We start from the raw sequence: 22,880 nt of genomic DNA, 5'->3' as shown, positions 1-22,880 counted from the left end.
TTGGCATGCTGGACTAGGGAGAAAATATATATAATTTAACTGAACGCCCTCCCCCAACACCCCGCCTTCCCCCCCCCGCACTCTTCTGAGCTTAGAAAATACACAGTCAAAAGTTACTTTTTTTGCAAAGAGAACTCCTTTCGATTGTGATTTTTAAATTGACCACACATCATTCGATTACATATTTCGCGCTGCTTTATGTATCTGTTCACCCTTTACTGAAATATGAGAAGAAGGCTTCGGTAGGGATTTTTTTTTTTTTTGCAAAAAAACGTCTAGAGCCACCTATTGAATAAGGCCCTAATTTTTTTGTATTGGCTATATGAGAGGAAAATGTTAAATGTGTCCTTCATCCTCTTTTTAATTGTGCCATGCATTTTACACATGCCCCACCGTAGGTTTGAGAAAGGTAATTATGTCAGAAGTGCCAATCAGACACTATTTTGAATTACTATTTGCACACAAAACCAACATTGATGATGATTTTCAAACTTCTCACATAACTAATTTAACATGTTGCATTTATAATATATTTTCCTGATACGGTACTGTAAAAACATTGACATCCCATGCTCCAAACAGTTCACACTCTGTGCAGAATGGGATGGAGTGGACCCAGCCATGACGCCACAGACTTTTAACTGCCGCCATTCAGCCGCTGAGGGACACTTCGCCGCTGACTTTTTCGCTGCTGGCTGTTTCGGCCCCAATGTAGGTAATTAGTATTACGGTAAGGGGATCAGAGTAAGTTTTTTATGCTGAGGTTTTTTTTAGGGTAAGGGAACCAGGGTAAGATTTTTAGGGTTGAGGGTTTTAAGAGTAAGGGGACTGAAGTAAGATTTTTAGGTTAAGAGGACAGGGTAAGATTTTAGGGTATGTGGTATTTAAGCTAAGGGCTAAAGTTAAGGGCTCAAGGTGAGTTGCAGCTAAACTCCAGCAGAAACTTGGTCGAGGAGAAATGGCAGTGACCAAATATCCTTGTGTGCTTTGGGCAAATGGAGATCAAGTGGCTTGGCTAATTATGGTGGCACTAGTATTTAAACTTGGCTTACACACTGCATAGCCAGTGTATTTATTGGCCCACTATTTGTTCCAGGGTGAAAAAACAACACAAGTATAATCTATCTATCTTTATTCTTTTATGCACATTGATACCCTTACATCCAAAACCTATGCCAAACTATGTTTTTATAGGAACAAATCCTGCTTGTCAAAAAGCGTATTGCACAGAAGATGCTAATGCCAATTATAGATTATGGGGACATAGTATATGACTCGGCATATAAAGCCTCCCAAAGCCACCATAGCTAACTTGATACCCTCTACAACAGGTCTATAACTGTTACGTACGCCTATAATATATATTATCTTTAACTGTGCATGCAATGTCTTGTGTATAATATATAACCCTGTTCACTCATCTAACTATGTATTTGTAACCATGTATTATTTGTCATCATAACTCTGTGGATATACTTGAAAATGAGAGGTAACTCTCCATGTATTATTCCTGGTGCAACATAAAAGCAAAAGAAAGACGGTGCAAAACAGCGCTAAAAATAACAATACCCCTATTGGGACACACGTGAAATACAACGAAGGACTTCGGCAGAAGGAGGAAGGAGCGTGACGTCACGTCCGTTTGGTGGTACAGCTCCTGCGGCCGGTGCGGCTCTAAACTGCATCCCCGTCACGTGGGACGCCAGTGAGAAGACTCCGGTCGCCATCTGGCAACAACCAAGGACTGTGTCTCCAGCCTCACTGCTTGAAAACTTTCTAAATCGTGTGAGTAGGGCAACGGTTTTACCCCCCACCCCCGGATTGATGTCTGCATACCACGGAACCCTGCAATAGTTGTTAATAAATAGCTTTTCATTATTTTATAGTCTGGCTTGTGTTAATGTTAGTTTGTCTAGTGTGTCATGTTTGTATTGTGTTGTTAATGTTATATGTTTCATGGTTTTATATCTGCATTGACTGATATACTGCACCATAATTCATTTTCTTTTATTTTCACATATCCCACCATCCCTTGGAGAGATTCCACAGTCCGTTTGTTCACCCACTGACCATCTAAGGACATCAATTGGACTACCACTTATTTGGTTTGGACTTTTTATATATATATATTTTTATTGTCACATTTGGCGCCGGCATTCTCTTTTTTCCTGGTGTAACATGGTACAGTATGTCCATAAGTACTTCTCTTTCCACCACAGTGTTTCTGCGATGTAAGTCCCTACTAAGTTCAGGACCTTCATGGGTTAATCTATGGGCCATTGACCCCCCTTTTCACCCACTTCTAAGTGATGAAAGTAAGGTGGTGACTCATGGCCTGGGTAAGCCTATCAGTGATGGGTACGGTACATGAGCCCACCCCTTCCCGAAGCTAGTGAGTGGGGGTTGCAAAGTTAGAGCAGTCTTGCTCTGCCTTCCAAGGTGAGAGCCTGGGCAATCAGCCTCTCCCATTGCGTGGATGAGCTGGCCCATCCTAGGCCGCAAGGTCTAGGAACCACCAAAGCTCAAGGCCCCATACTATCGGGGCTGCACCATCCTGAAGTTCTGGGTCATTGGACCCTAACATCTATGCTGTATGAAGAGCTGTGCAGCATGTCCAATAAAGCTACCTGTTCATTATACCTCTGCCTGGGTTTCAATTCCTGGGCAGGAGGGGCAAGGAGTGCAGTGGTGGGAACTGACATCCATACAACAAGGATCCCATCACAGCTGGAGGCGCTGACACCATGAACAAGAACCTAGAGACCACCCAAAAGCCTGACCATGTTGCCCCTTACCACCACTGCAGACTCAGCTCTCCTGAACCAACAGGTATGCCTCAGCACCACACTCAGTCAGTAATTCAGTCCTTCTCCCAGATGGGGGGGGAAGGGGGACACGGATTACATTGGTAAAACATTTTATAAATAAAAATAAATCTTCTTTGTTTTCTTTCATTTATTTTGTACTATTCTCTTTATTTTATATCAGATGTAACATTTTCTTTCATTTGTATTACTTGTCTTGTCTTTAGTTTCATTTTATACTTTATCAGATGTCAAATACAGAATGAAACAACAAGTAATTTCATGTGCTAAAGAATTGATGACCTAGAGCCGGCCTGCACAACTTGTAAAGTGAGAAGGGCCGAACTGCTCCAAGGAAAACAGATTCGAGCCGCATGGACAAAATCATCATCATCATCATCATCATCATCATCATCATCATCATCATCATCATCATCATCATCATCATCATCATCATCATCATCATCATCATCATCATCATCATCATCATCATCATCATCATATCTCCCCAGGCACCCCTCATCATCATCATCCTCATATATCTCCCCCAGGACCCCTCATCGTCATCATATATTTCCCCCAGCACCCCTCATCATCATCCTCATAAATCCCCCCAGCACCCCTCATCATCATATCCTCATATATCTCCCCCAGCACCCTGCATCATTATCATCCACATATATCTCCCCCAACACCACTCATCATCATGATCCTCATATCTCCCCCAGCACCCCTCATCATCATCATCATCATATCATCATCCCCCCCCCGATATATGAGGATGATGATGAGGGGTGCTGGGGGAGATTTGAGGATGGTTATACAAGACAGGGCCATAGACTGTTTCCTGGGGCTCAAGACAACAGTTTCCATTGCCCCCCACCCCCTCACATAACTCTCCCCCCCTGCATCTCACATCACCATTCCCCCTGCACATCACATCACCCTCCCCCATTGCATCTCACATCAGTCTCCCCCCCTTTATCTCACATCATCATATCATCAGTTGAGGCAGCGGAGGTGGTGGCGGGCAGCAGACTGAGCAGAGCACCGGAATGCAAACGAGGGAAGAAGTGCGCACACGCGCTCTCTATCAGCAAACTTTTACTTTGCTGTCCTCCTCTGAAACTCATAAGAGTGGTTTCGAGCGGGTAAAGCCGTCGCGGACCACACCATGAGTGCTGGCGGGTTGCATGCAGCCCGCGGGATGGGTGTTGTGCAGGTCTGGCCTAGAGTATAAAGTGTCCACTTACTGTAATAGTCTCACAATGCAGAATAATAGTGTATATATTGTGGCAAACGGCTTCCTTTGCCCAGGCCCTTTGCGACAGTCTTCTAGGGTTTCATTTACAGAAAAGGAGGACAAACACTTGTATACACACAAGAGGCACTCAGCCCATTAGGGACACTAAACATTTCAAACACTGTTACTTTAAGAAACAAAAGAAATCATAAACATAATATCTACTCCTCTCAGGAGTCTAACTTGCATGCATATCCCTATCTGCAATGTTGTTTATGTAAGCCAGTTACCAACTTTAAATAACACACACATAGTTACATAGTTACATAGTAGATGAGGTTGAAAAAAGACATAGGTCCATCAAGTTCAACCTATGCTAAATTTAGACAACAGATACTTTATCCTATATCTATACTTACTTATTGATCCAGAGGAAAAAACCCCATTAAGGTGAAAAATTAATTCCTTCCTGACTCCAAGAATTTGCAATCGGTTTAATCCCTGGATCAACATCCTTCCCATGTATACTTATTTGGTATATCCCTGTATACCTTTCCCATCTAAAAAGATGTCCAACCTTTTTTTGAACAAATCTATTGTATCTGCCATCACAGTCTCCATGGGTAATGAATTCCACATTTTAACTGCCTGTACTGTAAAGAACCCTTTCCCTTGTTGCTGGTGAAATTTCCTTTCCTACAACCTTAAGGGATGGCCCGAGTCCTTTGTACTGCCCGTGGGATGAATAGTTTTTTTTGAAAGCTCCTTGTATTGTCCCTGAATATATTTGTATATAGTTATCATATCCCCTCTTAGACGCCTCTTTTCTAATGTAAATAAATCTAGTTTAGATAGCCTCTCTTCATAAGTTAGATTGTCCACCCCCTTTATTAATTTGGTGGCTCTTCTCTGCACTCTCTCTAGTTCCATAATGTCTTTTCTTAGGATTGGTGCTCAAAATTGTACTCCATATTCAAGGTGTGGTCTTACTAGTGCTTTGTAAAGTGGCATAATTATGTTTACTTCCCTTCCATCCATTGCCCGTTTAATGCAAGATAAGATCTTATCTGCCTTTGCAGCTACTGCATGACATTGGGCACTATTGCTAAGCCTGCAGTCTACACGCACTCCTAAATCCTTCTCCATAAAGCATTCCCCCAATATATCTTCATTTCATTTGTAAGTCGCCTTTTTATTCTTGCATCCCAAATGCATAACCTTACATTTATCTGTATTAAACCTCATTTGCCATTTACCTGCCCACGTTTCCAGTCTCTCCAAGTCCTTCTGAAGAGAAATTACATCCTGCTCTGATTCTATTACCTTACACAATTTAATATCATCAGCAAAGATGGAGACTTTGCTCTCGATCCCAACCTCATGGTCATTAATAAACAATTTAAAAAGCAGGGGTCCCCGTACCGATCCCTGAGGTACTCCATTCACGACTTTAGCCAACCTGAAAAAGTTCCATTTATGACAACCCTCTGTTGTCTGTCCTTTAACCAGTTTTCAATCCAGGTGCATATATTATTACTGAGTCCAAAATTCTTTATTTTGTACTCCAACCTCTTGTGTGAAACCTTATCAAAAGCCTTTGCAAAATCTAAGTAGACCACATTAACTGCATTACCATGGTCTAAACTCCTACTTACCTCCTCAAAGAAACAAATAAGGTTAGTTTGGCAAAATCTATCCTTCATAAATCCATGCTGACTATTACTAATAATTTTGTTTTCCATTAAGTATTCCTGAATATTATCCCGTATTAAACCTTCAAGTAGTTTCCCTATTATTGAAGTCAGGCTTACAGGTCTGTTATTTCCCAGTTGTGATCTAGCTCCCTTTTTAAATATAGGCACCACATCTGCTTTACGCCAATCTTGTGGTACTGAGCCTATGGAAATGGAGTCGTTGAATATTAAATATAATGGTTTGGCTATTACTGAGCTTAACTCCTTGAGAACTCTTGGATCAACTTTTTAGTGTTGACCTTACTTTCTATTGCAATCCCTTTTTCATTATCCATTTTTGCTAATTTGATTGCCCTTTTGCAATTTTTGTTACATTCCTTATAATTCTGATACGATGTCTCCGTCCCTTCTGACTTAAAGAATCTAAACGCCTTCCTCTTCTTGTCCATTTCCTCCCCTACCTGTTTATTTAGCCACATTGGTTTTGACTTATTTCTTTTATACTTATTACCCAAGGGTATACACTGATAAGTGTGCTTTTCTAACAATGTTTTAAAGACTGCCCATTTACTGTATCTTCTACATTTTTCCCTGCAAAACATCATCCCATTGTATTACTACAAGATTAGACTCAGTTTATTAAAATCTGCCTTTCTAAAGTTTAAGGTTTTTGTTGAACCCAAGAAATCTATTTTTTGATCATTTATTTCAAATGACCATGCTATGATCACTGTTACCCAAATGTTCCAGGACTTGAATATTTGTTATTACTTCTACATTGTTTAATATGACCAAATCCAGTATTGCCCCTCTCCTGGTTGGTTCCTCAATAATTTGGGTCATGTAATTGTCTTTAAGCACCCCCAAAAACCTGTTTCCTTTTGTTGTAACGCTAATCTCATTGCCCCAGTCTACTGTATGTCTGGATAATTAAAATCCCCCATTATGCAAACATGACCCAGTTTTACTGCCTTTTCCATTTGCAAAAGTATTTTAGCTTCCTCAATCTCACAGATATTTGGTGGTTTATAGCATATTCCCACAAACATTTTCTTTATACTTTTACCTCCACTGCTAATTTCTATCCACAAAGTCTCTACATTTTCATCATTCCCTTCATAAACATCATTCCTTATAATAGATTTTAGTTCCGGTTTAACATATAAACATACTCCACCTCCCCTTCTATTTGTTCGATCCTTCCGAAAAAGGGAATAACCCTCTAAATTAATTGTCCAGTCATGAGTTTCATCCCACCATATAACATTGAATCCTTAACTGTCAGATGGGAATAGCTTCTCAGATGCTGCAACATGTGTGGGGGCTATCTACCCAAACTGGACCCTGGGAGCAGCATCCTCCCAGCCTCCAGGCTCTAAGAGACTGAAGAAGCCAACCTAACTGCAATATATACCTCTTCCTCAATTAGGAGAGCAGGTGAGTGAAAAAACAGAACCACTGTAAACTCTGCCGTGGAGTTTCCATCCCACAATCTCAACAAATGTGAAACTGTGGAATGGATCATTTTTTCCCTTTTTTGCACGTTCTGCCTTAAATCGGACAGACAGCTGTCTAATATTCTGGACTACATCACAATACTGCTGCGGCCGAGTTTATTCGAGCATTTGCCCGTTCTCGGCCGCAGCAGTAAACTGGCGCGCGCTGGAGGGTGCCGGGCGCGCGCCGAAGCAGCGGAAGAGCGCCCTCCGATCGGGGCGCTCTCCCTCCCGCTGCCGGGTCCGCCGGGTCCCCCGGAACCCCCTGCCGCCGTCCCCCACATCGCGGGACACCAGGGCTCCCTCGGGGAGCCCTGGACGCGCGTGCAGGGGGCGCAGGCTCCCGATGACGCGTGACCGCGCGGCACGCCGAGGGGCGGCCACTAGCAAGCCGGGAAATCTCCCGGCTTGCGTAACTGGCCGCAGTGCAATAAACTGTGTCGGTAGTGTATGTATTATACACTTTTCACCTTTCCCAACAGTACCTTGGTAATATATAAGTTGCTGGTTGTTCTCACTAAAGAAAATGTAAATTGGAGACTGAGCACAACAAAAGAAAAGACAGAACGCTGTATAGTGTAGTAATTCCACATGATTTTATCTACATGTATAGAACTCCTCAAACTACATATACGAGAGAGAGAGAAGAGAGAGAGAGAACTGGCACAGTTCCTTAGACCATATAGAAAAAAGGACTAGAGTCCAAATATGGTGCCACAGATATATTCACAGGTATTATATAACAGGTCCCATATGCCACGGATATATATTCCTTTGTCTTGAAATATTAGTAAAGTTATACTGCTCCGTGAGGATTGATATCCATAGTCAACTTGTTACCCTGTTCATACATATGTGACTGCCATATGGCTTCAAATCTTAGAGTGGGATTTATAGGGTATTAGAGGAACATAACACCAAAGGCTGAGAGTTCCCTTTTCTCCTACCACACTCAAATAAGTCACAGAACAGTAATGGTGACGTAGTCAAGGAACAGTATAAAATATCATAGTCCACTCACTTGCTTGATTGTAGAGTGATGTAGATCAGCGAGAAATCCATGCAGGCGTGCCTCCAACTTGACTGCAGTACAGAAAAGAACAGCTTCTAGAGAGGAAAATGGAGCACAGCGCAGGGCCAACAGCAGGATCCAGCACAAAATATTTATTAGTATATAGGGGGAGACAGCATAAAACCGGACAATCACTCACTCTGACGCGTTTCGGGCTGAGCCCTTTGTCAAAGAGTATGCCCAAATCACAGTAAACATATACTTATATACACAGATATTAATTACCTTAATTGACCGCGTGTACCGGTGTCGATGACGTCAGCAGACTAAGTGAACCTCTCGCAAGACTCTTAGATGATAAATATCCCGTTTCCAGACATTTCTCTGCATGCCCCTCTGGTAAGATTAACAACTTCAAATTCTCTGCTCTTGAGATTATTAAAATACCAGTTAGAGGTGGCAATAAGGAAATTATACTCAACTGCAGAGAAATGTTCTGGATACATTCTTTGGGATCTATGGCTCCGTGAGGGATGAACACTGACTGGGAATTAAAACATTTCCTGTCTTAATAGTTATAGTGTTCATCCCTCGCTGAGTGTATATACTTATATCTTTATCCAAATGTTTTATTCTTTCTCCTCAATGAGTGCGGCCTTGAATATTTGCTAATATAATAGGCGGTTACTGCAGGAATTACTATATGAGTTTTTTAATACCAGTGTCCCTAGATCATATACAGTACACTGCTATATTATGGTTATGATTATTACATAACTATTCATAGTTCATTACATTACTCTATAGTCGTGAATTAAAGGTTGATAATCATTCTCTATATTGATATACAGTGAGAATATATGTTATATACTATTAAAAGAACGAATATATATGTTTAATAAGTTTTTAATGGAACTATATCTCTCTGTCAATTACTAATCTATTTCCCCCCTTTTCACTTTTATTTTGTATTATTTTTGTTTTATTTAGCTAATTTGAGCAACTAGTGTTGATTTAGCCTATATGCATTAACAGTTAAGATTCATTATTACATTGTGGTTACATTGTCTAATGTTTTCTCTGATGTCAGGTATCCTTTTGGGGATTTGTTACGTTATAACACACTGTACGACGCAAGACTGTCAGTTTCAATTTATGCATAAGGCTAGTTGATGTCCGGTTGTCTCCACCATGGAAGTTTGCGCTGTGGGGTTTTATTCTTGTCTCTCTGAGACACTAGTGAGTCTGAATGTCTCGCGAGATTAGGGATTTACTCCCGCAACGTCACTTCCGGTTTAGACCCTATGGGACGTATCTTTTTGTTTTTGCCTGCATTGACGCGTCTTCCTGGATAGATGGCGCAATGCATTCTAGTGTGTAATCTCCTAGGGCTCTAGTTATTCTAAGAGTCTCGCGAGAGGTTCACTTAGTCTGCTGACGTCATTGTCACCGGTACACGCAGTCAATTAAGGTAATTAATATCTGTGTATATAAGTATATGTTTACTGTGATTTGGGCATACTCTTTGACAAAGGGCTCAGCCCGAAACGTGTCAGAGTGAGTGATTGTCTGGTTTTATGGTGTCTCCCCCTATATACTAATAAATCAGTTCCTTAGACCAACTGGACGGTGGTCACTGAGTCTGCTGGGACTGCCTGGGTGTTTAATCCCAGAAAGAAGAAAGAAGGACGAGAGACAGTGCTGAAGCAGAGATATCCTGTCCTTAACAGTGGACTTACAGAGGAGGGATTCTCTGACCTCTTGTGGGGCTGAGCTCCCCTTGGAAGGAAGGACGCAAGATCGTGCTGCGGCGGGGACATCTGCTCCAAAGGAGTAACAGAAAAGCGAAAAACCTATATTGCGGTGATCAGAGACATTGGGCCTTATTCAGAAAGCCTCGATAAGGCCCTTATCGAGCACTTATCGACCAAAATGGCTACTCGTATTCAGATAGCCTCGATAAGTGCTCGATAACGGCCTGTATCGACGCAAAATTTTATCACCATCCGAAATTCGCCAACTGAGCGGCAATCAGCCTCTTATCGACCATTTTCGGAGGGTTGATAAACTTGCGTGATTCAAAGACCCTCGAGTCGGCTGTCGTGGCCTATCGCAGTCCATCGCAGCCCTAAAAGGCGTTCTTCTCCCCAATCCAATTCACCAAAAAAAAATTGGTAAATTGGTGGGGAGATGGCCTCGATGAGCTGCGATGTGTCGGGACTTAGAAAAAATCAGGCCCCTTTCCAGCCTCGGGTTGATGCCAGGGGTCTCCGGAGCTGATAGCATTAATAGCAGCTCCGGACCCCCCCGGCATGCATCCGAGGCAGGAAACATGCATGTACAGCTACTTCATTACCTTAGCGGCTAACCGCTAAGGCAATGAAAGGGTTAAATACCCGTGCCAGGCTTACTGTAAAAACATACAATAGAATTCTGTGGCTAGTGAGGCTGGGTGAAGGGGGAATTTGGCCCTTAGTGGCTGTTTAGGCATTGCGGGGGGGTTGCGGGGGGAGTTAACCCCTTCATTACCTTAGCGGTTAATACCGCTATGGTAATAAAGGGATTAACCCAACCGCTACCCACCCGCAAGGTCTAAACACCCATCCTTAGGGCTAATACCCCCTTCACCCACCCGTGAGGCCTAAACACCCACCCCTGACTGACTATACCCACCCTATACCCATTGAGTAGTCTAGTGGTACATCATACCCATATAATAATATTATGGGCATGATAAGCCTCTATAGCACTCAGTGGGCACCCTAATCACAATACATTAATACATAAGACACACAATAATAAAATGTAACTAAACTCCAAAAAATCACACGTCACTAAATACAAACAGTAGCCAGCTAATCCAATCAATACAATCAATAGCAACATCAACAATGAATTAATTAAACCATTAACCAATCTAAACAATTAATTCCGAAACCAACTCAAATGAATAGTAACACTATCCAATCTAATAGTTTATTGGAAAAGGTACCCGGGCGCCTGTGCTCCCCCATTCTTTTTTGTATTCACTATCCAATCTAAACAATGAATTACTCCAACATTAATGAATTTAAACAGTAAAATAGAAAGAAAGAAATTCTAAAGAATATCTGAACTAACCATAAAACACATTAGCTAACATAATATAACATTAAATACAAACGAACACCAATCGCAAACCTTTAAGCATGAAAAAACAAACAATGACATCCACATAATACATGAAATGCAAAAAAGCAACACCAATACCAAGTGAGAAATGCCCCCCAAATATTGGCATAATAATGTATTAATCTGTACCCTAAAGAGGTATAGATTAATATATTATCAGTCAATGTGCCTACCCCAAAAAATCAAAAAACACATCCAAAGAATAAACCTGTAAAAAGAGACATTTACTAACATTCAATATATTACTTACCATTAGAAGCGGTGGCCCTCCGACTCCCGGGGTAACAGGAAGCTCACGTACCTTGAAGGCCTCCAACAGCATCCGATGCCATCTGGCATGAAGATCCGGCTCAGGTACCCCAATCAACTTTTTTATTTCTTTACTCACCTTCTTCTATCTTGCTCTGTAACAATTTCTTCATCTTCTCTATCTTCTTTCTTCATCTGTCAATCCAAAATACCCCATGGTAAATCCCAACCGATGTTGTCCCGTCGTCTTCTTGGGCTCAAATGAGGCGTCACGGCCTTAAATATGGCTTGTGACGTCACATTTAGCCTCAAAATGGTTAACAGCCACCTGATTGGAAGCTCACGTACCTTGAAGGCCTCCAACAGCATCCGATGCCACCCGCCATGAAGATCCGGCTCAGGTACCCCAATCTTCTTTTATCTTTCTTTACTCACCTTCTTCTATCTTCATCTGTAACCATTTCTTTATCTTCTATCTTCTTTCTTCATCTGTCCATCCAAAAAAAATACATGTTAAATCCCAACAGATGTTGTCCCGTCGTCTTCTTGGGCTCAAATGAGGCGTCACGGCCTTAAATATGGCTTCTGACATCACATTTAGCCTCAAAATGGTTAACAGCCACCTGATTGGCTGTTAAAACCATGTTCCGACTTTAATATTTTTTTTTTTACATGACGTCACTTAAAGGGAATGATGCCAGCCAATCAGAATGGCTGTGCTTCATTTACCTTTAACATGACGTTAGTAAATCCAAGATGGCCACTGTGTCACAAGGTATTTCAGCCAATCAGAGTGTGGAATTGGTTCCCACGATCTTATTGGCTGAAATAGCATGTGACGCCGGCTCCGTGACGTCATGTTAAAGGTAAATGAAGCACAGCCATTCTGATTGGCTGGCATCATTCCCTTTAAGTGACGTCATGTAAAAAAAAGAAATTAAAGTCTGAACATGGTTTTAACAGCCAATCAGGTGGCTGTTAACCATTTTGAGGCTAAATGTGACGTCACAAGCCATATTTAAGGCCGTGACGCCTCATTTGAGCCCAAGAAGACGACGGGACAACATCGGTTGGGATTTACCATGGGGTATTTTGGATTGACAGATGAAGAAAGAAGATGAAGAAATGGTTACAGAGCATGATAGAAGAAGGTGAGTAAAGAAAGAAAAAAGAAGATTGGGGTACCTGAGCCGGATCTTCATGCCGGATGGCATCGGATGCTGTTGGAGGCCTTCAAGGTACGTGAGCTTCCTGTTACCCCGGGAGTCGGAGGGCCACCTCTTCTAATGGTAAGTAATATATTGAATGTTTGTAAATGTCTCTTTTTACAGGTTTATTCTTTGGATGTGTTTTTTGATTTTTTTGGGGTAGGCACATTGACTGATAATATATTAATCTGTACCTCTTTAGGGTACAGATTAATACATTATTATGCCAATATTTGGGGGGCATTTCTCGCTTTGTATTGGTGTTGCTTTTTTGCATTTCATGTATTATGTGGATGTCATTGTTTGTTTTTTCATGATTAATGTAATTAAAGGTTTGTGATTGGTGTTCGTTTGTATTTAATGTTATATTATGTTAGCTAATGTGTTTTATGGTTAGTTCAGATATTTTTAGAATTTCTTTCTTTCTATTTAACTGTTTAAATTCATTAATGTTGGAGTAATTCATTGTTTAGATTGGTTAGTGTTACTATTCATTTTGAGCTGGTTTCAGAATTAATTGTTTAGATTGGTTAATGGTTTAATTAATTCATTGTTGATGTTGCTATTGATTGTATTGATTGGATTAGCTGGCTAGTGTTTGTATTTAGTGAAGTGTGTTTTTTTGGAGTTTAGTTAAGTTTTATTATTGTGTGTCTTGTGTATTAATTTATTATCATTAGGGTGCCCATTGAGTGCTATAGAGGCGTATCATGCCCATATTATTATATGGGTATGATGTACGACTATACTACTCAATGGGTACAGAGTGGGTATAGTCAGTCAGGGGTGGGTGCTTAGGCCTCCCGGGTTTGTATCAGGACAGGGTGGGTTAACCCCTTAATGACTATAGCGGTTAGTAACCGCTAAGGTGATTAAGGGGTTAGGGGCCACTATAATATATTTATTATGTATATTGCTTTCTGGCAACGGAGGACAGAGGGACCTGGTGTTGTGGTAAGTATAACTGTAGTTGTTTACTTTATTTATATATGCTAATGCAGTGTTTAATAATGGGCAAATGATCTATTATCCATATCTGGATAATAGTTATTTTGCCCATTACTGTACTGTATGGGTTTGGGCAGAGGGGGTGCGTGTATTGATGTTTTTTTAAATATTTATTGATATACATTTCTTTAATAGTGTAGATATGCAGGGGGTCTCCGGAGCTAAACCACGTTGGTTTTATGTCCGGGGACTACCTGCTTCCCAAGAAACAGGCATCTTTATGGGGTGCCGGTATCCCTCTGCATTGAAATGTCCCGAGTCACGTGACCGGGACATTTCCTTGCATAGGAGATACCGGCACCCCATAAAGAGGCCTATATCTCGGGAAGCAGGGGGTCCCCGGACATAAAACCAACGTGGTTCAGCTCCGGAGACCCCCTGCACCTCTACACTATTAAAGAAATGTATATTTAAATAAATAATTTTTGGGCGACATTTCACCTGGGAGAGGCGGCTCTCTCAGAGCAGCTCTCTCTGCAGCAGAAATAAATCGCCGGTTCAGGACTTTTCAGTGGCTCGATGCTGACGCTGGCAGCAACTCGCCCGTTTTGGGCATTTTGCTTTCACTGGTAATCGAGCCTTTCTGAATACCGTGATAGCAACGCCCAAAAAACATTCATTTTAAATTCCCTGGCGATTTTTTTTATCAACCCTCTCTGAATAAGGCCCTTTATATGTTTTCAGCTATAATAATGCTTGTTTGGGCTGTTAAACAGCTTAGCTATCCATCCAGGTAGTAAGGGTTGAAGCCAAGTGTGTAGTTTGTCTCCTAAGAGGAGTAGGACTTTCTTTTATGATTTTGTTTTGACTTGAAGGGACGGTGGGCCTGTTAGTATATTATTTATCCTGTAAATAAACCCCATATAGAGAAATACTAAATTTCCTGCCTTAATCTGGGACTAAAAGATGCTACAATACAACGTGGTGTGGGCATCACAATATATATATATATATATATATATATATATATATATATATATAAGCCTATAGGGAACCATGTTAAAAATGGTTATTGAGGCAAAAAGTGACACTGTGTGCTCATTTGCATGTCATTTCCCAGAATCCCTTGCTGCAGTGGAAGTGCTGTATGCTGGGTGATAATGGGGAAAGGTGGGGTTGCAGACCTGCCTAAGACATGCAGATGAGCATACAGCTATATTTGCATATATATATATATTGTGACAGAAACCAGGGGATGGTAATAAATTCCGTATATAGGGCTCCCAGGATACTAGACAGTTTCTATCCTGTTTGGCCTGGGAGTGCAGCCTTATAATACATACACTCCATCCCACAGTTTGGCAAGCGCTGGAACTGAGGGATGAGAGATCCAGACCAGAGTTTGTCTGCTGCCTGATTTCTGTCACCTGTCATGCTAATTAGGAATCAGGTATGAAAGACTGATTTCCTGTTTGCTCTGGTCTCCCCACAAGAGCCAGGAGGCTGGAAGGCTGCTGAACTACAGAGGGGAGAAGCCTCTTCCCCAAACAGGTTCAATCTTTCTGTTCATTTGTGTAAGACTGCAAAAGTACCGTGTTTTGATGTTGGAAGTGGAAAAGCCACTTCCAACCCTGAGTCAGGGATATCTAAGTTAAGTTATCGCTCAGGTGAGCAGCTTTTGTTTTGATCTGTTTTCTGTTGTATGCACTGTGGCAGTCTCAGTGCCTGGGACTGAATAAACCAGGCATAGCCTGTTTAAAGGAACAGTACGTGACGCCTCATCATTTAACCTACCCTAAAAGACCGTGTTCTAAACAGTCCCGGACAAACGACGGAGCCCCGGAGTAAGCCGTTTGTCACATATGGTGGAGAATGCGGGCAGAGCACTAGGGGGTCTGCGGGTTGAAGAACTTTGAAAAAAAAAAAAAAAAAAAAAAGTTTTTTTTCATCCTCTGCAAACAAGATGGAAGACGTGGTGGGTGCACTGGTACGCAATGTCGCTGCCCAGAAAGACACGAATGAAACCCAGCAACAGCTGTTAATAGCCCAGCAAGAAACTAATGCAAACCAGCAGCAGACGAATGCAGCCCAGCAACAGCTGCTAATAGCCCAGCAAGAGATTAATGCCAACCAGCAACAGGTGAATGCCAACCAGCAACAGGCGAATGCAAACCAGCAACAGACGAATGAAGCCCTGCAAAACGCGAATGCAAACCAGCAAGAGACAAACCGCTTGCTGAGAGAGGAGCAACAGCGGTTCGCTCAGGGCTTACAGCAGGAACTCGAGATCCTGAGGGGGACTATCAGTAACCTTCCACTGGCAGTGGCAGCCCCAGTTCCGAAAATGACCAGGGCAAGCCACTACCTTCAGAAGATGGGACCCTCGGATGATGTGGAAGCCTATCTTCTCACGTTTGAACGCACGGCACAGAGAGAGGGATGGCCAGAAGCTGAGTGGGCTGGTCTAATCGCACCCTTCCTAAGCGGCGAACCCCAGAAGGCTTACTTTGATCTAGAGCCAGCCGAAGCTAACGTCTATGCAAAATTGAAGTTCGAGATCCTCGCCCGCCTCGGCGTAACCACGGCTGTTCGCGCCCAAAGGTTTCACGCATGGTCCTTCACGATGGATAAAGCCACCCGAAGCCAGATGTATGACCTCATCCACCTCGCCCGGAAGTGGCTACAACCCGAGATCAACTCAGCCAGCCACATCGTGGAACGGTTGGTCATGGACCAGTTCTTGAGGAAACTTCCCTCTGCCTTACGCCGTTGGGTCAGTCGGAGTGACCCCCACAATGCGGATGAGCTTGTGGCCCTCGTAGAAAGGTACAATGCAGCAGAAGAGCACCCGCAACCCACAGTCGTGGAGCAACCCCACTACCCGAGGTTCCAGGACTCTTCCAGAGACGGTAAAAGGGTACCGGGGTTAAGGGGCACTGAAGAGCGGCGACCACCTTCACGCAGCACCAGCAACAGTGGTTCGCACACTAAGGGCAATAGCCAACATGGGGAGCCGGGAAAAGGCTCTAAGTGGGACACAGACTATGTACCTAAATGTGTAAATTGTCATGAGAGGGGCCACACAGCAAAAATCTGCCCACTAAATGATGAGCCCATGCAATGCAACAGCGTGGAACCTTATTCGCTGTTGTCCCAATGTATGGGCCCTAGCCCAGAGGACCCCTTGAATAACCATCTGTGGGCATTTGTAAAGGTTAATGGTAAGAGGGTTCGGGCACTTCTTGACTCTGGGAGCATGGTCACACTAGTGTCCGAATACCTCTTGCCCATTAAGAAGAAACAGGGAAACAGTTCACAAAGAGTGGCAATTTGTTGTATACATGGGGATAATCATGAATATTCCACTGTTGATGTTTTTTTTGAAACAGAGTTTGGTTCTTTAGATTTCAAGGTGGGTATTGTACCCAAACTGGCACATGATGTGTTAATAGGGACCGACTTTCCCCATTTTCTAAAAATGTGGTCCCCCGCTCAGAATAGCGCCCTGAGTTCAATAGCGGACCATAACGAAGTATTAGAAGAAACAAATCCTTTCCCTTTTTCAGAAATGGAGGTTGACGAGGGCCCAAATAAGAAGGGGGAAAAGGAGGAGTGCTGTAAAATTCCCTTCCCCATCACTACTTTGGTAGGGAATACCCCAAATCAAGATGTTGAGCAGACACTTACCAACCCAGAACCGGATAAGACCCTCGCTGACCTAGAGGTCAGTCCTGGGAGTTTTAAGAAGGCCCAGTGGGAGGACCCCACATTAGCGGTAGCAAGGGGAAATATACGGGACCAGAATAGTACTCCTGGCCAACCAGATAGGTCACTTGCTTACCCCTACTTCGAGGTAGAGAACGACCTAGTATATCGGGTTGATAAAAGGAAATCAGTTACAACTAAACAATTGTTGGTACCATGGACATTCCGTAACGTAGTATTACACCTCGCACATAGTCATCCATTGGGGGGACACCTAGGGGTGGAAAAGACAAAAGAAAAGGTTCTCCGAAGCTTCTATTGGCCTGGGGTTCTGGCAGAAATTACAAATTATTGTTCCTCATGCCCAGAATGTCAGATCACCGCCCCGTTCAAGGCGTACCGCAGCCCATTGGTACCCCTTCCCATAATAGAGGTACCATTTGACCGGATTGCTATGGATCTAGTAGGACCCCTAATAAAGTCTGCTAGGGGACATCAGCATATATTGGTAATATTAGATTATGCTACCCGATATCCGGAGGCAGTTCCCCTACGTAGCACCTCAGCTAAAAACATAGCAAAAGAGTTAGTAGTTCTGTTTTCCCGGGTCGGGATTCCTAAAGAGATTCTATCTGACCAGGGAACACCATTTATGTCCCAAGTAACGAAAGAGCTATGTAAACTCCTAAAAATCAAGCATCTCAGAACCTCAGTCTATCATCCACAAACAGATGGTTTAGTGGAAAGGTTCAATAAAACCTTAAAGAGCATGTTACGGCGGGCGGTTGATAAAGATGGGAAAAACTGGGATTGTTTGTTACCGTACCTGTTATTTGCCATTAGGGAAGTTCCCCAATCATCCACAGGCTTCTCCCCGTTTGAACTATTGTATGGCCGACACCCAAGGGGCTTACTGGATATAGCCAAAGAGACTTGGGAACACGAGGTTACCCCTTACAGAAGTGTAATAGAGCATGTTGCCCAGATGCAGGACCGCATTGCTGCAGTCCTACCCATAGTGAGGGAACACATGGAGAAAGCTCAAGAAGCACAGAGGAATACATATAATAAGGGTGCTAGGGTCAGAATTTTTTCTCCAGGTGATAGGGTACTAGTTCTGGTTCCCACCGTGGAGAGTAAATTCCTTGCTAAATGGCATGGGCCATATGAGGTCTTGGAAAGAGTGGGAGAAGTAAATTATAAGGTAAGACAGCCAGGTAGGAGGAAACCTGAGCAAATTTACCATATAAACCTACTCAAGCCCTGGAAAGATAGAGAAGTCTTGTTAACCCTAGTACCCCCAGGTCCGTCAGAGAATCAAGAAACTGACCCAGAGGTTAGCATAGCTGAAACCCTGTCTGTTCATCAGAAACGAGAGGTTCAGAATTTAGTGAAAAGAAACAAAGAAATCTTCTCTATACGGCCAGGTAGAACTAGCGTAATTGAACATGACCTAGTCTCTGAACCGGGGGTCCGAGTTAACCTTAAACCGTACCGAATCCCAGAGGCCAAAAGAAAGGCTATAAGTTTAGAGGTTAAAAAAATGCTAAAACTAGGTGTAATTGAGGAATCCCAAAGTGGGTGGAACAGCCCTATAGTCTTAGTCCCAAAGCCAGATGGTACAACAAGGTTTTGTAATGACTACCGGAAACTAAACGCGGTGTCAAAATTTGATACTTATCCTATGCCCAGGGTAGATGAACTTGTAGAGAGACTGGGCAAAGCCCGATATCTCACAACCCTAGACCTAACAAAAGGGTACTGGCAGGTTCCCCTCACAGAAAGGGCAAAAGAAAAGACAGCCTTCTCAACCCCAGACGGCCTCTTTCAGTATAAGGTGTTGCCTTTTGGCTTACATGGAGCTCCCGCCACATTCCAAAGAATGATGGATAAAATTTTAAAACCACATGCTCGGTATGCTGCCGCCTACCTGGATGATGTGGTAATCCATAGTGAAGATTGGCAATCCCACCTTCCAAAGGTCCAAGCTGTGCTTGACGCAGTCCGGTCTGCTGGACTAACTGCTAACCCCGCTAAATGCACTATTGGTCTGGAGGAGGCCAAGTATCTGGGATATTCTATTGGCAGAGGTTTACTCAAACCCCAAACACTCAAAGTGGAGGCGATACAAAATTGGCCAAGGCCAGTTACAAAAAAACAAGTAAGGACCTTTTTGGGGTTAATTGGGTACTATAGAAGGTTTATTCCCAATTTTGCAACTAAGGCAACCCCACTAACTGACCTCACAAAAGCAAGAGGACCGCTAATGGTAAAGTGGTCCCCCGAAACCGAACAGGCCTTTAGAAGCCTGAAAGAAGCTCTCTGTGCCCAACCAGTGTTGGTCACACCTGACTTCTCCAAAGAGTTCGTAGTCCAAACCGACGCATCTGAGGTAGGGCTGGGGGCGGTACTCTCCCAGGAGTCTCAAGGTGAGGAGCACCCCATCCTTTATTTAAGTAGGAAACTAAATCCCCAGGAGAAAAATTACTCCATAGTAGAGAAAGAGTGTCTCGCAATAAAGTGGGCTGTAGAGACGCTCAAATACTACCTGTTGGGGAGAAAATTCCGGTTGGTCACAGATCATGCACCCCTTACCTGGATGTGTCAAAACAGGGAAAAGAATGCTAGAGTGACCAGGTGGTTCCTAAGCCTACAACCCTTTAAATTTTCTGTGGAACACAGGTCAGGGCACAAACATGGCAATGCTGACGGGTTGTCAAGGATGCACTCCCTAATATCCATGGTCGCTCATCCCTCGAGGTCTGAGCTGGGGGGGAGGATATGTGACAGAAACCAGGGGATGGTAATAAATTCCGTATATAGGGCTCCCAGGATACTAGACAGTTTCTATCCTGTTTGGCCTGGGAGTGCAGCCTTATAATACATACACTCCATCCCACAGTTTGGCAAGCGCTGGAACTGAGGGATGAGAGATCCAGACCAGAGTTTGTCTGCTGCCTGATTTCTGTCACCTGTCATGCTAATTAGGAATCAGGTATGAAAGACTGATTTCCTGTTTGCTCTGGTCTCCCCACAAGAGCCAGGAGGCTGGAAGGCTGCTGAACTACAGAGGGGAGAAGCCTCTTCCCCAAACAGGTTCAATCTTTCTGTTCATTTGTGTAAGACTGCAAAAGTACCGTGTTTTGATGTTGGAAGTGGAAAAGCCACTTCCAACCCTGAGTCAGGGATATCTAAGTTAAGTTATCGCTCAGGTGAGCAGCTTTTGTTTTGATCTGTTTTCTGTTGTATGCACTGTGGCAGTCTCAGTGCCTGGGACTGAATAAACCAGGCATAGCCTGTTTAAAGGAACAGTACGTGACGCCTCATCATTTAACCTACCCTAAAAGACCGTGTTCTAAACAGTCCCGGACAAACGACGGAGCCCCGGAGTAAGCCGTTTGTCACAATATATATATATTTGTTTCACAACACATTCATTTCGTGTAGAGGATGCCGGACACAGGGAATTGCTGCATTGTGATATGTTATATACAGATCAATGTTTGTTAGTAGTAAGATGAATTATATACATATGTATAGAATTGGGAATTACTACACTATGAAGTTTTCTGTCATTTCTTTTTTGTCTCCTACCTACAGAGAAATAAATATACTGTAATTGCAATGAATTCACCAATTCATTAAAAATCGACACAATGACACCCCCAACTTCAATATGGTTATATTCCTAATTATTATTGGTGTTAAAGAACATTTGAAGAGAAGAAAGCCTCCACTTACTTTAAAAGAGCATGGCATAATAATTTAGCACCACTTAAACTGGGTAAATGTATCTGTTGAGCTGTTATTTTAATTAGTGCTTAACTGTAATGCTACTTAAAACACTGAATGTGTAAAATGGCTTTCTTGGATTTTTTTAATTTACTTTACTTAATTAAACAATGGCTTTGGGATTTTATGAATACCTAATTAGGGAATGGTTTTTAATGAAAAAAAAAAGTGATAAAAAGTCCAATAAGATGCAGCTAGAAAGTATAGCCCCATTGTCAATTTAAAGCTACAATTCAGTCCACCATTATGGGACATTGCAAATCTCTACAATGTACCATCTTCCTTGCGATGCACACTGTAGATTGTAGATGATGCATAAAAGACAGTCTTCAGAAGACAAGTATTTTAGGCCACAATATGCTGGGATTATTAGAAGATCATGCATTGTGATTGTACTGGTTTTTCTGCTTGCAGTGTTATAATAAACTGGTAACAGTGAGTGGCTTAGTTAACGAATTATTGAGACAGTAGACATATTTTCTTAAGTATATGTTCAGCAACTTCAGTTCCACGCAACATGGATTCTGTCCAACTTTCCTTAATTATGTGGATGACTCCCTCATAATTCTCTAAAAGCATAGATTTTGTTTTTCTTTTTTCCCTGAAAAAAAAAATGTGTTTAACCTGAATTGTAAATATAAAGTACGTGAATGCAACCGCAATCACCGTTATAAATGAGTACATGGGAAAGAGTGACAGGTGCTAAAGGGGTATAAATTTGATATTTATCAGTGTTGATCAAAGAAGATTTGATCAGAAGAATTCCCCTTATATACAGCACTCTATTGTCATTGGTATAGTAAAGGTAGACAACAAATGGTCTTGCAGTATATTACTACAAATCTGTCAGGTTGACCAGAATCACTGCGGATATCAGAAAATAATAAAATTTTATTAATTCTACATAGATAATTAAAACCACATATACATTATTAAAAATCCCTTTTGTGGCTGATATGTAAGTAGGATGAAATTTAATTGGATCTAATGCCATATATCATCATATCATGACTCTCAGAATAATAACAGCAGGTCTGTAGTTGATTTGTATGTTACTACACAATTGACATATATCAAAGCTAGCCAGCAAATAAATACTGGCAAAATTCACAAATGATATTAAGATCACTGTCTGGCATATATAGTGGATTGTTGCTCTGAATCAGTTATTCACAGAGCAGATGCACATACTACTGTTGTCACCATAGTGTATAGATAAGACACATGAGAATGTTGTATTACTGTGGTTGTCTCTGTAAATCAATAGTCAGAGTGTCAAATATCATCTTCTTCAAGAAGCGTGCAAGTCACGTGAAACGTGCGTCGGGACGTAAGGCGTCACAGCAGTGACGTCACTCGTGGCGACTCTCAGCAACGAGGATTACTTTCTCAGCAACGAGGACACTTTCAGGCTTGCATTGATCTAAGCGGCATACCTGTCAGCTTAGCGTCCCTCACCAAACCGGGGCATACACACACCACGGGTAGTGCTAGATTAAGTTAGGTGACGGTACCGGAGTCCCTATTCCCTGCACTTACCTTTTAGGTAGAGGGACGG

Source organism: Ascaphus truei, chromosome 4, assembly GCF_040206685.1.
Source record: "Ascaphus truei isolate aAscTru1 chromosome 4, aAscTru1.hap1, whole genome shotgun sequence".
NCBI classification, from domain to species: domain Eukaryota; kingdom Metazoa; phylum Chordata; class Amphibia; order Anura; family Ascaphidae; genus Ascaphus; species Ascaphus truei.
Note: the sequence above shows the minus strand (reverse complement) of the source record.